General features: G+C 32.0%; 1 protein-coding gene across 3 annotated transcripts in view; it reads right to left on the bottom strand.

The window, feature by feature from the left end:
* Nop60B (dyskerin pseudouridine synthase 1 Nop60B) overlaps nucleotides 1–17,880 on the bottom strand; it is a 581,533-nt gene that overhangs the window by 333,427 nt on the left and 230,226 nt on the right. The window lies entirely within an intron of this gene.

Here is a 17,880-nt window from a genome sequence, read left to right as displayed (position 1 = left end):
CTTTTATATCTTAAAAAATTGTTATTTTTTTATAGACCCAGTATCTTTGGGGCCTAAAAAAACAAACTTCGCATACATTCGCATACACAGGGTAAAGTTCTCTGATATTATACATACATCTAATATTACCATGTAAGAGGATTTGCTTGCGCTCTTTTGCGCTTAAGAGATCTGGAACCAAACGTAAAATTTTCATTAGAAGAAAATTGTCTATTTTACAGAAATCGAGTATGCTAAGAAAACCATCTACAATTACAACAAAAAATGAAGATTTGACTTCTTTTAAAGGCTAAACGTATAAATTATTACATACTGATTCCAAAAATATATAATACTTAAAAATAGCTTTAAAAATAAAGTGTCCACGCTGATTTGAAATGTAGTTTAGTTGACCTTAAAAATAGTTGTTTACAATGATGAAAAGGAACTTAATTCCATACCTCTGGTATAATTACACATAAAATTCTTATTTTTCATAGTAAAGAGCTAATTCTTTCGGCTTTATTTCCAAAAATTTGTGTATATTACTAAACAATCGTTTAAAAGTGTATTTTCCAAAATGTAAAATACGATTTTTTGTCACTCGCTGGAACATAGTGCGCGACACCGTGGCTCAACACGTAGCTCATCCGCTCGGAAAGGTTATAGGTTCGAACATCGGTTCGTCATACCTGAAGACATTTAATTTGTTCCTACATCTAACTATGTCAGATGCGCGACATAAAAAGTTAGAGTAGGAGAAATGCCTTGGCCTAAAACAGGCGAAACTAATTTTATCATATAATGTTCGGACTTCTAGACAAAGGTTGTCAAAGGGTTAGTTGTCTGAAGGATGTCTGACCATGTAAACGTGCACATCATTAAGCAAGTTTAGAAGAGATACTTATTTTTCAATTTGAAGTAAAACATCCCTGCTGGCACGCGACCAGTTGTGGACCAACTTTTTACAAGAAAAGAGATGAAGTGATGAAACTTAATTTTTTCTCACAACAAACAGTCATTGTCTGTAGCATAGCTAGCTCTGCAAACATATGTTTTTTCCTAAATAATTTAATCTGTCCCTTTATAATTAGAGTTAGATGTAGAGAAGCTTTCTTTTTTAAATTGATAAAAAGCTAGCTTTTATTTTGTTATTTGTGCAAAGAGAAAAAAATCATGCTGGTTTGAATCCGTGGGAACAAGGCAATAAATGCCAGACCCGTCACTCTGATACAACACTATACATAGCTGCAGATCTTAAGGGATAAGACAATGGACGATAAATGTTATACATCCAAATGATTATAAAAAAATACCCCTTTTCTGTATTTAAATTCTTGGTTGAAAGCAATATCAAAATTACCTAATGTTTTTGAGTCATCTAATAAGAGAATCTATTAATAAAACTTTGGGTACTAGGTTTTGTTTACAGTACTGTCCTCTTTGATACATAACAGACAAACCAACATATTGTTATAGGAGCATAACTACTCTATAATTTTATGCTCTAAACCCTAGTCATGAGAGGGGGGACAGAGACTTCCCTAAAGTTTTTTTTTATACATGAAAGTCAATTCTTAAAATTAATAAGAAACGCTTTATATATTTTACTAAATAAATAGTAAAGAAGTTAGCTCCAATATCTAATAGCTAACAAAGGAAGAAATTTGGTGTAAGATTAATTTATCTTCATTGTTAAATTCCTGTAACCATAACTTTATCTTTAGAAATACTTATCTTTGAAGTTATCTGTCTGTTTGTTTTTATTTAGCTACATTTATAAATGTATACTAGCGAATACGTCCCTAGCATCAAGGGTAGAAAAATAGCTTAAAACCATCGCAAGACTTAAAGAATTACAAGACCTATGTGAAGTTTACTTAAAGTAAAGGACACAATCACTTGAGTAGTTATTGGGAACTTAGGCTTTAATTAAACCTTAAAAAAACCTTACTACTTTACATAAAAGGATTACTATTGCTCCTAGCGTCAAGGGGCTTTGTATTCGAATGGGAGTAGGCAGTAAAGTAGCCTAAAACCATCCAGGGACATATGTAAAGATAATAAAAAATGTACAACCCAATCATTTCAGCAATGGTTGCCACGATCTTAGGAAACAAAAATTTTACTACTTTATATTTTACTAGCGGCTGCGCTGCTAGCATCTAGGAGCTCTGTATTTTGAGAAACAAGGGAAGTAGGAAAATAGCCTAAAACAAAACTTAGATATAACAAGGATGACAACATCCATAAAAGCGAAGCTCTGAAACGGTAGGACAAACGGAAATTAACACTTGTATAATGTCAGAACTGAATAATTAGAATGCGAATGTATAAGAGTCAAAGCAAAATTGTAAGTAAATTTGTTGAAAAACTGCTTGATACAGGATAATGGACGTACGGACTTTTTGGTAATGATTATAGAATTGCTACGCTTTTTAAATCGTACATAACTACTAAAGGAATCACCATGCAAAATTTGAAATCGGTAGGACAATTCTAACATGTCTAAATTAACGAAAAAGGCTATCCGTTACGGACGTACGGACGGACCGACCCTAATTATAGAAAAGCTTCGCTTTTAAAAATTAAGTAGCCTAAAAACATCGATTTTTTAATCTTTATTTTAGAAGAAGACTTAAAAATACTTGCCAGACACAGAGAGATCCTATTACTTGAATATATATAAGGATATGTTTTGTTTACTATCTTATCTATCTCTACATTTACCTATCTTTCTGAGCTAATCAATCTATCTATCTAAAAGTCTTTAAGTTAACTCCAATCTATCTATCTATCTACAAGTTTTTAAGTTAACTCGCGCGCCAAAATTTTTTTATTTGTCTAATTATATGTTATAGTTACTGACTGACCAACTGACCAGTTAAGTAGAGTAGGGTGTGCGATCACATTCACTTAAAGCATTAACAAAGTTTAAAATTAATTTGTATTATATCATATTATATTTTATATATAGCATCTAAAGAATGTACATTTCTGTGAAAAAAAAAACAATATGTAATGCAAAATAAAAGTCAATTTAACATTTCATAATTTTATGTACATATTACATCTAGCATGATATTACAAACACTTGTCCTCGGATATGTAAATGAAATATAGTATGATCCGCCATATTAGATTTGGGATTCTAAAATCATTTTTTTTCAATGAGGGAGGGGATATATATTACTGTGCATATTACACTGGTACCCAAAGTTTGCTTTCTTTTTGATTTACTAAATAACTTTGGGTACTTTTATTGAATATTGATTGTTTGGTTTCACATTAGTAGTGTCCCAACTTTGCAACCAATAATTTTAATCTACTTAAGGATTAATTTTGTTTTCATCATTGTATATACACATAAATCGCAATTTCCTTATCCCTAGATTTTTGCGTTGGTGATTAAATACCTAAATTTTTACATAAGAAATAGTTTGAAGTTTTTTCTATAATTCTATATTATATTCCCACTTAAAACATGAAACAAGAACTTAAATGATTTATGTAGCGCAGCAAAATAATTAATTCAGTCCTTTAAGAGCTAATTATAATTTAATTTTAATAATAATATTTTGAGTAAAGTCTTTAATTCAGGGATCGGAAGCCTCACGTAAGCCGCGTGTAAGCCTCAGTGAAATCGTGATTTTATCACTATAAAATTCAGCTGGATGTATAAAACGGCTCTTTAGCAGACAATCCTTCTTTCTGAAATTTTTTTTCTGCTCACAAGCAGGTTTAAAACTGAGGCTTATGCGCGGCTTACGTGAGGCTTCCGATCCCTGCTTTAATTTGATTTAATAGAATTACTCAAACATTTCAACCAATAAAAGTAAACTACAAAAGGTGAAAATTTGTTTAGGGATGTACATCACTTTATCGTCCATTGTCTTATCCATAGAGATTTCTGGTATTCATAGGTATAAGTGTACGATAACAAAATCCAATAGACGTAGGCACCCCCAAAATTTTAGATATTTAATTTTTACCCCCCCCCCCCCCCCAAATAAAAAAAAATGCCCCTATGAAATATAGATTACCCCCCCCCCCCCCAATGAGCTTGAGGGTGTCCTCAAAATTTTTATTTTCAAAATTTTACCCCCCCCCCCCAAATAAAAAAACTTGGACGCCCCTGTAAAATCTTAAACCCAAAAGAAATGATAAGTTAAAGAGTTGCTTTGCTCAAGGAAATATGAACTTAAACTACCAAGAAACTTAAAAAGATACATGGATATAGAATATACGGGGCATATAATGAGAGGGGAAACATTGGTTCTTACAACCTAAATATTCATCCCAAAATTAAAATAGAATATAAGTGGATAATTTCTTCAATTCAGGTCGGTAATATGGACCTCATTTATTGGTCAGTTCGTTTATCCAATATTAAGAGTATTAAGAGAGGGGGTTGGGAAAAGGGATTGGTTTTGGGATGTCGTTGTGTTAGCCAGAATCACTTTTTCAAATTTCACGACAAACTGGTGCAACATCCAAGTAATAATATATCAAATGATGTCCCAAACCTTCCCATGTAAAAATATGTATATCATATCTCATGGAGAAAGAGAAAAATAATCTATTAATAAATGAGTATTATAAAAGTCGTCAAAAATCACTACTATTATAGTATTTACTATATATTATACATTTATCGCATCGTATTATAAACAGATTTCCGCGGATATTATTAAGAAAAATTATTAGATTAAAAGATTAAAACCAGAAGCTTACAAATTGGTATCCATTTTATGATTTTTATTTCTGTATTCGTAGAAAATTGTCTGTAATACAATAATAATATGATACAAATAATTTATCCTCTATTGGTTAATCCCTTTGTCCCTGCATTGGTAGTTAAAAATTGTTTAAATGTGAATCAAAATATATATTTAAGTGTTTTTTTTTCCAAATGTAACCGTTTTCCTACAGCAAGTGCCATATTGGTGTTCAGTTTTTACAGTCAATCCTTATAATAAAGTAACAGGATGTTTGTCTGTCTGTGTGTACCGATGGATCTCGCTAACCGCTGAACCGATTTGGTTCCTCTTTACAGAGTATCTTCTTATAGGTCCTGGGAAAGATTTAAACTGTTTTGGGGGAGGGTACCACCACCATCCCAATTGAAATTCACCTCTCATACCTTTAGTGCCTCTAGAGGCTTCAAGGGGGGGAGGGAGGGTTTGCAACTAGTTAAATACAAACTTAGCTAAATGTTTATGAGATTACGTTTTCAGTATTATCTTACCAGTATGGCTTTAAATCCGATTAATATCCGCTGGATAAGAACTGGTTCTGGACCACACTAAAAAAATTGGTATCGTTTCTATTAAAGACAATTTTCCACGAAGATTAAAATACAAATAAGAAAATTAATACCAGTTTTGTTAGCTCTGCACTTCGGCTCCTCGGGGATAACAAAACAAGTTTTAATCTTATAATTATACATTTTAATATGTAATATCCACGAAGCGATAAAAAACTATTATCCATATTAAGCTTCTGAAAAGTGCAACATGGAAGATAAAGGTTTCTATAATTAATGATGTAGGAGGGGAACAACGGAAGGTAAATTATACAGGTCCCAAAAGTTTTTTTTTAATGTCTCGTTGTCTTAAAATCAGAATATTTAAAGTCACAAAAGTATTTAAATAAACGAATGAGAGAACGTAATAGATTTTCCTTTTTTTGCTAATTTATCAAAGGACAGTTTTTTGACGGTTTAGACGGACATAAGTGCCACCTAAAGACGTCGTAAAAGTATGGTCTACCCTTGGTAATAAACCATTTTTAAACCTCAATAAAAAGATAGAAATATTTTCTTTTATTTTTACAATAAAAAGTTCTCCTGCCCTTTAGCAGTTTAAAAAGACACTCAAAAATATTTTTTCAAAAAGGTTTTCAAATTTAAAAAATCAATATCAATTAAAGGAAGGGAGGGTACAGTAGACTGTAGATTATACTGGTACTCAAAGTTTTAGGGACATTTTCTTTGGGGACTTTTATTAAATCTAAATTGTGTAATACAAAGTAGTAGTGTTCAAACTTTTCTACCAATAATTGCTTTGATTATTAAGGATGTACATAGATTTATCTTTCATTGTGATATCCCTGTTCATTAACCTTCCATATAACGCAATTCTAATAATATAATGAAAAATAAAAACATATGTAAAGTAAATAAAGAATGTCCTTTTAATACTAACCGTATAATAAGAATAGAAATAGGTGAATTTATTTAAATATTTTATTCTTTTTGTTTTAAATAGTAGTAAAATACAAATTTGTTTAAATATATATAATTTAAACACCTATATACACATGCCATAAGTACTTTAGGGTTTGGGGAAAATACCATTAGAAAAAATATCTACAGAGTTGCTTCGCTTAATAAGCGGCACAGATATGGCGGCACAGATTATGACGTCAAAAAAAATTAACCAATGAGAGGCCAGTATACACTGTAATTGACCAATGGAAAAATTTATAGTGGCCTCTCATTTGTTAATTTTTTTGACGTCATAATCTGTGCCGCCACTTTTACTAGCTTCTGAAACTTGTATCGGTCTAAAATAACGATCCCACTCATCCCCTCCCCTCTTACTGAATGAACGAACTGACCAATAAGATATGTCCATGTTAGCAAGCTAAATTGACTAAAATTTTTCCTCTGTCATAATATCCGCGTATATTCTACTACAACCATTGGTTTTAAATGGTTGAACTAAGACGACCTTCAAATTTATCTTTTATTCCATACTTACAGGGGACCGATTAAGTTTGGGTGGGAGGGGACATTGGACTGGTACCAAAAGTTTAATAACCACGTTATCTTACTCGTTGTCTAAAAAACTTTGGGTGCTTTTATTGAGTTTTTATATTTTGGTTTAATTCAAGGAACTTTTTAAACTTTAGAAGTTGTTGTTTTGTTTATCATCACTGGGGATATATATAAATAAATTTTGCATTTTCTTAATTTCTAAGATTATCTATCTATGTATATGTTTAAAAGAGGACTATCCACGAATAAGAGCAAGTGATTCTAAGCATCTTCCAGCATTGACCCATAGTATTTTTGTAGTAAATATACTAGGTTTATGTTTAATATTTGCTTTATCGAATAAAAAGTTAGGTTTTACCATGGTTTTATATGAAAAAAACTTTGAAATGTTAAACATTGTTTGGTGCAATATCGTCGACTGTTTTGATGAGTTCAAACTGTTGTTTAAAAGCTTTGACACAAAAGTAGGTATATTATTGTGATTTAAAATGTATATTTAGAAAAAGGGTTGGTAACTTGTAAACAGTTTAATTGATGTACCTTTGCAATTTACAACATTTGATGCTTTTCTACAGTGTTATTTTATTTTGTCCTTTGAACTCAACAAAGTATTTGATGATATTGCTTTAAAAATTGCTTTACATTTCAAAGTTTTTTACATAAAACCATGGTGAAACCTAACTTTTTAGTCGATAAAGCAAATATTAAACATAAACCTACTATATTAACTAAAAAAATACTATCGGTCAATGCTGGAAGATGCTTAGAATTTTTTGCTCTGGTTCGTGGATAGTCCTCTTTACATAGTTTTTAGCCACAAATACGTTGTAACCGACAATTTTAAATAATTTCAAAACAAGTATAAAGTATAAACATATTTTAAAATGCGAAGCTTAATCTTGTGCTTGTATTTCATCGGGAGGGGACATTGGGCTTTTTATACCATTATTCCCCAAAGATTTATGATAACGTTTTCTTATTTATTGGCCTCACCACTTTTATTGAATTTTGATTTGCTGTTTTATTAAGTTGAGTGTCCAAATGTTTCATTATTTGTAATTCATTATATTTGTAATCTACAGAAGGGTTAATTTAGTGTTTTATCATTTGGAATGTTAATCAATTAAAAAAATTTAATCAAGTGACCAAAATTTATCTATTAATATCAATATGAGGCCAAATCCTATAAAAGCCTAGGAACAAGATTTTTTCCGTTCATCCATTAGGAGGAGAGGGAATGTGGTAAAGGGAGTGGATTTGGGCTATTTTAGCCAGCTGCGGACATCACTTTGTCAGTGTGCATGAAAATCTGTTTCGTTTAATTAAAAATATAAAAAAAGACTTTTTTCAGACATATACTTCAGTCATAATTATAGAGAAGTTTTTACCTAAACATTTCATTCATAAAATTTGAAAGCTAATGATCTAATTCCTGCCTTTCAGAATAAACAATAAAGTTACCAAAAATAGAGGCATATAACAATAAAAAAACTCCCATTTTGTAAAAAACTTACCCTTTTTGTTGATTGAAAATTTTGGTTAAAAATAATGCTGATTTGTACATTTAAAGGGTTTAATGAAAGTCCCCAAAGTTTTGAAGCCAACGAATAAGTGAATGTGTTTATAAAACTTTTGGGAGCTGCATAATTTATAGTCCAAAGTCCCCTCCCTCCCAATGTTACAGTTTATTTTTTTAAAAAGTACATTAAACATCTAAAAATTACCTAACCAAAAACTGTGCAAAAAACCGCTACCATTCTTATATACATACAAGTTGAACTAAAAGCAATTTAAATACTTTTCTATTGTTTTTGCTAAACCAACTTAAAATTCATTTTTATTAGGGACAATTATTATAAAAAGTAAATTTAAAATGATCATGATTATTTTATAAAGAAGAAACCAACGAGGGAGGGGACGTTTTCTTATTCGTTTACAACTTTAGGGACTTTTATTGAATTTTATATGTTGGTTCATTAAGTTAAGTGTCCAAAATTAAACCAAAATAGAGAAGGGGTAAAGAAAAACACCATCCTCTACAAATTAGTTCGCCAGTTGTTAAGCAGAAAGATTACATTTCCCCCCCGGCCCCCCCCCCTAAAATATGCTAATCTAGCTGTGCTATTATATGTACAGTAGTAAGGTTTTTTTTTGTCTGAGGCTTAAGATCTCAATAACTACTTACCAGCTTTAATTCTCTTATTTATTTTCAGATTTAAGCCTTGGGATGGTTTTAAGCTATTTTCCTAGCTCCTCTCTGCCCCTAAGAATACAAAGCCCCTAGATTCAACCGACTTAGAAGCTAGTAATAGTTAATAGAACAATGTACGATCGTCTGTACGTTCTTCCAAATAAAGATTTAGATCTTGCTGACCATTGGACATTTAAGCTCTGCTTTTATGTAAATATATCAACTGGTCATACCAACGTTTCATGCTATTTTTGGAGGGTTGGATGGAATCTTAGCGCATTGCAAACATTGTAACCCACATTATGATAGACAAAATGTCCCCTACGATAGATTAAAACATTGGTAGACAAGTATGGGCACTAGAATTTGTACAGATCAATTATGAAATAACCCAAGCTTCCAAAGCTATAGAATGTCATTTTAGGGGTCTAAAGAAAAAAGCAAAAATTTTCGAAATAATGAATAATTTCTACTACAGTTATTATGATAGAAAATACACAATTAGGAAATTTTTCGCACATATAATGATTCATATAGGAAAATATAGCATTCATTTTTACAAGAAATTGTTGATTTTTAGAAAAAAAGTGTATTCGATTGTCAATTCTTAAGATTTTTTCTTCTTCTATGTTTTGCAGTAACAGGATGTATTTCTGTCTGTTTATCACTTTTCTTTTTTTATTTATATTGATTGATTGATATAGTAAGAAATAGCCTAAATATTACCCTTAATTAACATAAAACTTTACTAAAATTTGTTTTCCTGCCGTTTCTGCTGTTTCTGAGATCCTACACAATGATGATAAACAAAATTACTCTTCCTGTGGAGGCTGAACAGTTAGAGGTTGAAACCTTGGGACACTAAACTAAATGAACCAACCAATCAAAATCAAATAAAAGACCCCCCCCCAAAAAAAACTTTATTTAAGACTTTGGGGACTAGTGTAATAAACAGCATAATGTCCGAACACAGTAATAGTGTCTGACTGATTAAGACGTAACAAAAAAAATTTGCCAATGAGAGGCCGTTATTGACCAATGGTAAAATTTATAGTGGCCTCTCATTGGCTAATTTTTTTTGTTACGTTATAATCAGTCAGACACTATTACTGTGTTCATAATGTCCCCTCCCTCCTTGGATAATTTTGCTTACAATTCAAAGAATCAACGTCTAAAAATATTTTTTTCTTTCTGATTCTAGTTATTCTCGTGAGAGAGATCATGGAAGCGTAAACACAAATTTTTACAACAACCAGGAGAGAAAACTGACCAAACACTTTTTTTAAAGTAGCGCAGCTTCTCTATAATTATAAAATGTCTGTCCGTTCGTTCCATCTCTCTCTCTCTCTCTCTCTCTCTCTCTCTCTCTCTCTCTCTCTCTCTCTCTCTCTCTATCTATCTATCTATCTATCTACTTATCTATCTATCTATCTATCTATCTATCTATCTATCTATCTATCTATCTATCTATCTATCTATCTATCTATCTATCTATCTATCTATCTATCTATCTATCTATCTATCTATCTATCTATCTATCTATCTATCTATCTATCTATCTATCTATCTATCTATCTATCTATCTATTTATCTATCTATCTATCTATCTATCTGTCTGTCTGTCTATCTATCTATCTATCTATCTATCTGTCTGTCTGTCTGTCTATCTATCTATCTATCTATCTATCTATCTATCTATCTATCTATCTATCTATCTATCTATCTATCTATCTATCTATCTATCTATCTATCTATCTATCTATCTATCTATCTATCTATCTATCTATCTATCTATCTATCTATCTATCTATCTATCTATCTATCTATCTATCTATCTATCTATCTATCTATCTATCTATCTATCTATCTATCTATCTATCTATCTATCTATCTATCTATCTATCTATCTATCTATCATGCATCTATCTATCTATCTATTTATCTATCTATCTATCTATCTATCTATCTATCTATCTATCTATCTATCTATCTATCTATCTATCTGTCTGTCTATCTATCTATCTATCTATCTATCTATCTATCTATCTATCTATCTATCTATCTATCTATCTATCTATCTATCTATCTATCTATCTATCTATCTATCTATCTATCTATCTATCTATCTATCTATCTATCTATCTATCTATCTATCTATCTATCTATCTATCTATCTATCTATCTATCTATCTATCTATCTATCTATTTATCTATCTATCTATCTATCTATCTATCTATCTATCATCCATCTATCTATCTATCTATCTATCTATCTATAACTGGGAATATTGTTCCACTCCAAATGTTTTCCCATAGGTAAAGAACGGAGATGGTTCTCAGATGGTTCTTCCGTTCTCTCCCCCTCTCTCTGTCCCTCCCTCACCCTCTCTCCCTCTCCCTCTCCCTCTGTTTCTCTGACCGGAAGTATCCGGAAGTGGGAGATGAATTCCGGACGTGCGTGTGATCAGTGGGATAAGGGCTCGAGCCCTAAATAGTGTTTCTATGTTTGAGCAGATTTTTTCCTATTTTTTCCATTAACAAGGATGACTTGTTACATCAAAGTGAAGCTACTCAAAATTTAATCCAGTTGCTACAATTGTAAAGTTATTGCTAATAATAGAAATTGATTAATAGCTAACTAAGAATGAATAAGTTTTAAATAGTAGACAGGCCAAAAATAGAAATAAAACCAGTGGTTTTAAATTTTTAACCAGTTAAGAATAATAGCTTTAAATAACTGCCCTATTTTAAAATTAATAGCAGTAATGTAAACACACCCTACGTTTGCACAAAACCAACTGCGCGACTACTAATTAGTTTACTAATGCCAACTGTTCATTTATTGGGGGAGGGGGAGGGTTGTAATTGACCGAGTTACGGTTACAATATAATGGGAATAATTTTATGCGTCTTGCACAGGAAAAACATTCGCAGCACCTGGTTAGATTTCTTAGGATTTCCTTTTATTTATTTTTAAAATGGCTTCATTTAATTGCACGTTTTTTTTCATAAGAGTAAAAAATAATCCGAGGACCCTGTGCCAACTTTCAATTGAGTCTTTAAAAATCAACAAATAGAGTCGGGAATATTAACACAGCCAAGTTGCTACAAAAGAACAGAAAGCAATTTACTAGCAGACGAAAAAGTAGGTGTCTGGTTATACATCTATATTTATAGTTGTTTCAATTAAATTTAAACTTTATAATGTCAATTTTAAAAAGTACATAACGGTTGCAAGGTAGTAATACTTAAATAAGAATAACAGAATGTCCATCAGTTTTAATTAGTCTTTCTGTAGTTTAAGATCTTTTAATCACTTGACCGAAATGATTCTCCTTTACAGTCAGCTTTTTGTATTTTCAGGGAAGGTTCATAACTATTTAAAAAGTGGAGGGTCTACTAACAATGACAACGTCCATATGTAGCAAAGCACAGAAATATAATGGATGGACAAACGGACAAAGTAAGATATAAAGCAGATGTTCGGTTGTCATGAGAAAGAGATAGAATATGCTATATTTCAAAGAAAATCACGTTAAATTTATAAGAAATAAGTATTTTTGTCTTTTAAAGCATGACTGACAAACTGACGGACAGGGGCGTCCAAGCTTTTTTATTTGGGGGGGGGGGGGATAAAATTTTGAAAACAGTAAAAGTGTCGAACTATGACGTCAGAAAAAATTTACAGTTAACCAATGAGAAGCCAGTAATCACAATGGTAAAATATATAGCGGCCTCTCATTGGATAATTGTTAATTTTTTCTGACGTCAAAGTTCAACACTTTTACTGTTTTCAAAATTTTTTTTTTTGGGGGGGTATCTTTATTTCATAGAGTTTTTTTTTTATTTGGGGGGGGGGGTAAAAATTGAAAATCCATAATTTTGGGAGGGGGTAATCACCCCATTACCCCCACCCCTTGGGCGTCTATGCTGACGGACCAAATAAATTGTATACCAGATGCTCAGTGGTTCAGGCAATTTTCATCGATTTTTTTAGACACTGAGAAAATTACTTCCGTAGTGTTACGGACAGAAATACAAAGTGAAATGAAGAATAGCTTTGCTAATAATTATTACATTGAACATCTGTATATTATTAAAAAAATTCCGTGTGAATTTAACCCATTTGATTACAACTATTTATAGAGTAGCGGCGCTACTAATTGGATTGCAATGTGTTATATAAGCTAACAAGGATGCCAACATCCATAAAGGGGAACCCTGAAATCAAAAGAGTTTGTTAGTTGTCAGAATAAGCAGAATATTGATTTATTAGTCTAAACACAATTGTACATAACTTGTGGCAAAATTGCCTAAATTTCTAAATCATACCTAGCTGTAATAAAAATCAAACTACAAAGTTTAGAATTGATAGGACAAATCTAACATATCTAAAACTTACAAAAGAGGCATCCGTTGCGGACGGACGGATCGACTCTAATTATAGAATAGCTTCGCTGTTAAAAATAATAACATCAAACACCTGTATAATTTGTAATGTTTTAGATATCCATGGGAAAATAAACCCATTTCAGATGAACTGAAAATAGTTGCCGAATGTGTACGCAGTTTCCTGGGTGTTTCCTCATCCTAGCTCAATATTTACTACTAGCTACAAATCTTCAAACTTCCCTTAAAAAAATCAAAATTTGAATGTATAAACGATTTATACATTATAAATTTGAATTTTTTAAATTTTGATTTTTTTTGAAGTTTGAAGCTTTTTTAGCTAGTAGTAAATATTGAGCTAGGATGAGGAAACACTCAGGAAACTGCGTACACATTCGGCAACTATTTTCAGTTCATCCCATTTCATTATATGAGATTAATGGCTGTTTTTAATGTTATAAAACACACTGAAATTACAAAAACTTTACAACTTTAGCTTGTCCGTAAATGCAAAGTCAAACAATTTAGAAATGGTTATCTATAACTTAGTTATAATGGTGATCAATAAAGGGTGCTAACAAAAGTATGGTTGAGCTTAAGTTATCTATGTCTTTTACTGTGAAGAATCTTTTAGTTCCAGTGAAGGTTTGAAACTACTTTGTGGGAGGATACCCTCCAAAAAAATTAACAATTATTTTACTTTTTCTTTTCAAACTAGGAATAAAGATGGGTGGTCATACCTCCCCCCTTTCCCTGAAGAACGTCTAAAGTCAGCTATTGTCACTTCCAAATGTTTGATATTAGACATAATTAATTTAGATTGTGCCATTTAGATTATGGTACCAATATATACAGTGAATTATTGGTCACTTTGCCAAAATTGTACAATTTCTTAGTGTCCATAATAGATGATGGAGTGAAAGGAACGCAGGTGTTATTATAGAACACGTGGTCACTGAGCTCCGGTCATCTTGGCTTGGTTCCCATGTATAGTTATTATGGAGGAGCAAAGCTACTCTATAGATTACTTACAGGTTATATATTTTGCAGGTGTTAGTAGAAACCACGTGGTTACTGATCTCCGGTCATCTTGGCTTGGTTCCCATGTATAGTAATTATGGAGGAGCAAAGCTACTCTATAGATAACTTATAGGTTATATATTATGCAGGTGTTATTATAGAACACGTGGTCAGTGAGCTCCGGTCATCTTGGCTTGGTTCCCCTACATAGTTATGGGGGAGCAAAGCTTCTCTATAGATAACTTCTAGGTTATATATTATGCAGGTGTTATTATAGAACACGTGGTCAGTGAGCTCCTGTCATCTTGGCTTGGTTCCCATATTTATGGAAGAGCCAAGCTACTCAATACCCTATTATACAAAGCAGGTTTTTTGTCTGTAGCTTAAGATTTAGATAACCACTGAAACTATTAAGTTCTCCAATTCAAGGAAGTCCTAGGTTGTTTTTATTTCATTTTATATTTAAGTCTTGATAGCCTAGTTTTGGTTATTTTAGGCTATTTTACCGCTCTCACCTAGAAATAAATAGCCTCTAGGGGCGCCACCGATAGTATTAATTATAGATTATTAAATACACAACAGACTTGCAGACAAAGGTTGTGTAAACAATGTGTGGTTGTCTGTTATTCTTCTTTACGTGAAATTTAAATTGCTAAAAAGCTAGTCATTTAATTCTTAAACATATAAAAGTAACAGGATGATTATATCTGTCTTCAGCTTAAGATATCGCTAACCGCTAAACTGGTATGGATCTCCTTTACAGTGAAGATTCTCATAGGTCCATATAAGGTTTTTAACTATTATGTAGTAGAGTACTTCAACCCTCTCAAGAGAAACAACCTCTTGAAAAATATCCCACCCACCACAAAAAAGTTTATATTTCTTTTTAAAAAAATGAAACTTACCCCTTCTACCTCAATTGGCCTAAAAGGCCTTCAGGGGCGTAATCGCTTGTGATAATATAAAGTAGCTTCAACATTTTATGAGAAATTCCTAATAATGATTTGAATAAAATTTTAATCGTTCTAAATCATTTATCAAAAGTGTGGGAATAGAATCTAGGTTTCAATAATTATTAATTATTCAATAATTATTGAATAAATTATTATTATTTGTTTGTATAATTATTATCATGACGTTCGTTTAGATCTGGAAAATAATTTACAGTATGGCTTCGAAACCGATGGATAGGGAATAGAACCAGTTCTCAGCCATAATGAAAAATCATGTATAGTATCGAATTACAGACAATATTACGGGAATATTAAAATAAAAATCATAAAATCTTAGTTGGTGGTACATCAACATTATAAAAAGTTTCAGGAACTATGAGAGGCTGCAATGTAAATGAGAAACAAATCGGTTCAGACAGACTATCACAAACACAGACAGTTAAACAGACGGCCATCCTGTTATTATATAAATAAAGAACTGTTTGGAAAGCTTTGTCTCTAATGTAATATAGCCTTAAGATTTTAAAATGGTCCAAATGTAGATATACTGTATAGTTTTAGCACTTAGACATTAATGTGATTGAAATTTAGCTGTTATTTTGATTTGCTTATTTGAAGTTCAACTTTATAAGATAAACAATTTCAAGAAGCTCGAAACCAAAATTTCTTGCATAAATTTATTAGTAGCGAAGCTACTCTATAACTGGGATATGTCCGTCACGCTACTACTCAACCAATTCTTGTATATTGATAGATATTACGACAAATTACAGATCTATCAATTTAATCCTATACCATAATGTATGTGCCTGTGTCCACTAAGATCTCGTAGACGGCGGTTTTACAAATTTCTATAAACCACCCTAGGACCTATAAGAAGTTATAATGTAAAGGAGAACCGTATCGGTATAGCAAGATCCTTCAGTACAGACAAACACATAGAGATCCTGTTAATTATATACTAGGAATAAAATTACCATCAGTTAATGCTGCGCAAATTTTGCACTTGTTAATCCTTGTTTAATTGGATTCTGGACATAGTTGAAGCTAATCAAATCTACATAAAGATTTTATGTTTGATTTTCCAGTGGTTCACACGCTTCTGGTCTGTCCTGGCCTCTCCCCTATCCTTTGTGGGGCTAGTGTGTGCCTTCGTCCCTAGTGAGAACTGGGGTACTTTTACTAACCCTACATTTATCATCCCATGATATAAAGTAGTAAGCTTTTTCTGTCTGAAGTTAGATATTTAGGAAAATGCTGGTAAGAATTTTTTAACTTTTTAGAGTAGCTTTAGAAATACCTTAGAAGCTAGGTTCGTGGCAACTAGTTTTATATAAAGAAAAGAAAATCTAGGGGGGGGGGGGTATTTTTCTAGGGGGCCATATCTCCAAGAGGAGGTGTCGTACCTTCTCCCTTCCAAATAGCCCTTTACTATCCTTTAACAAACGTAAAACTTCCCTGAAAATTGTGAAACGATCTATCTAGCCATTCACAATATCTTAACAGGCATATATGTATAATACAGATATACATCCTGTTACTTTAGATTCAAAAATACATAAAAAGAATTAATAGCTTTAATGGTACAGCTAAATTTTGATGTATGCAAGTATTAGTGTCCAAGTTTCTCCACCATTGAATATAATGTATTTACGAGGTAATTTAGTAATAATATTGGGGCTGTTATTTGATACATCGGTCAATGTCATATTCCTGACCTTATCTTACTCCAAAAATAGTCTAAAACTTGTAAAGGGCTCCTTTTTAGATTTAATGGAAATTATAGACACACACATACACATCTTACTACTATGTACATTTTAGTGGTGTGCACAGTTTTATCTCGTGTATTTCTTGAGCAGGTGAAAAAGGGGAGCAGGCCTTTCTTTTAAAATTAAGGTAGGTATTATTAAAAATCCTTTCGCACGTTTTTGTACACAAACTTAATTTAAAGATTTTTGATAGACGTGTTTGTTTTATTAATAGCTACGAAACCCTTGACATTTATATTTGTTATGACGTCATTATGACGCAAGAACAAATTATATGACACAACAACATGCATCACTTGTAGTAACAAAATTATGGGAATGGATATAGAATAAGTGGATATATTGACAGGGGAATATTTGTAGTTAATTTAGGTTGCTACAATGGTCGTCATTTATTGGTTAAAACGTTCATCCAGTAGGAGGGGAGGAGTTGGGGGTAAAGGGGGTATAATCATTTTAGACAGCTGTGAGCATTACTTCATCAGAGTACATGAAAATCTTATTCAACATCCACGTAATAATATATCTAATATTATGGGATACAAAAGCAGGTGGAGAATACGCACACTCACACACACACGCCCGCACACACCAACACAATCTTCTCTGGTATGCGCTTTGCACCTGCTCCAAGCTCTCATAAGCATTCCTACCATCCTATACAAGGGGGGGGGGGCAACCCCACCCACTTCCCCTTGTATATACCCCAACCATAAAAACACTTGTTTCTTATTCCCATGAAATTTGTTCTTATAAATAAGGACATAATATGCAAGAAATATTAATCAAGGATGA

Source organism: Acartia tonsa, chromosome 4 (genome assembly GCF_053477335.1).
Source record: "Acartia tonsa isolate MP-2025a chromosome 4, ASM5347733v1, whole genome shotgun sequence".
Taxonomy (NCBI): domain Eukaryota; kingdom Metazoa; phylum Arthropoda; class Copepoda; order Calanoida; family Acartiidae; genus Acartia; species Acartia tonsa.
This window is presented reverse-complemented; position numbering and strand designations above follow the sequence as displayed.